The sequence below is a fragment of the Orycteropus afer genome, unplaced genomic scaffold (genome assembly GCF_000298275.1).
Source record: "Orycteropus afer afer isolate SDZICR_OR568_19922 unplaced genomic scaffold, OryAfe1.0 scaffold00520, whole genome shotgun sequence".
In the NCBI taxonomy this organism is placed as follows: domain Eukaryota; kingdom Metazoa; phylum Chordata; class Mammalia; order Tubulidentata; family Orycteropodidae; genus Orycteropus; species Orycteropus afer.
The window spans coordinates 1,782,924-1,784,078 of record NW_006922107.1 but is presented as its reverse complement, the minus strand read 5'-3'; positions in this window follow the sequence as shown (position 1 = coordinate 1,784,078).

The window sequence follows — 1,155 nt, the reverse complement described above, 5'->3', positions numbered from 1 at the left end:
CAGTCTCTTCTGACAACATGACCAAAGTAGGTGAGACGAAGTCTGGCCATTCTTGCTTCCAAGGAGCATTCTGGCTGCACTTCTTCCAGGACAGATCTATTAGCTCTTTTAGCAGTCCGTGGTACTTTCAACATTCTTCGCCAGCACCACAACTCAAAAGCATCAATCCTTCTTCAGTCTTCCTTATTAATTGTCCAGCTCTCACATGCATATGAGGCAATTGAAAATATCATTGTTTGTTGTCAAGAGCACCTTAGTCCTCAAGGAGACCTCTTTGCTCCTCAGCACTTGAATGAGGTCCTTTGCAGCTGACTTGCTCAGTGCTGTACGCTGTCAAATGTCCTGACTGCTGCTTCCATTGGTATTGATTGTAGAACCAAGCAGTGTGAATTCTTTGTCAAGCTAAATCTTTTCTTCTTTTCTTGTGATGCTGCTTATAGGTCCAGTTGTGAGGATTTTTGTTTTCTTTATATTGAGATGTAATCTATACTGTAGACTATATTCTTCAATCTTCATCAGTAAGTGCCTCAAGCCATCCTCACTTTTCAGCAAGCAAAGTTGTGTCATCAGTGTACTGCAGGTCATTAATGATTCTTCCCCCAATCCTGATGCCATGTTTCTCTCATATTCCAGCTTCTCAGATTATTGGCATATAGATTGAATAAGTGTGGGGAAAGGATACAACCCTGACACACTCTCTTCTTGATTTTAAACCATGTAGTGTTCGCTTGTTCTGTTGGAACAACAGACTCCTGGTCAATGTGCAGGTTCCTCACGAGTAGAATTAGGTATTGGGGAATTCCCCTTCTTCTCAATGTTATCCACAATTTGTCATGATCACACAATCAAATGCCTTTGCATAGTCAATGAAACACAAGTAAACATCTTTCTGGTATTCTTTGCCTTGAGCCAAGTTCCATCTGCCAGCAGCTATTATATCCCTTGTTACATGTCCTCTTCTGAATCTAGCTTGCACCTCCAGAAGTTCTCTGTCAATATACTGCTGAAACCGTTTTGGAATTATCTTCAATAAGATCTTACTTGGGTGTGATATTAATGATACTGTTTGATAGTTTCCACATTCTGTGGGATCACCTTTCTTTGGAATGGGCACAAATATGGATCTCTTCCAGTCAGTTGGCCAGGTAGCTGTCT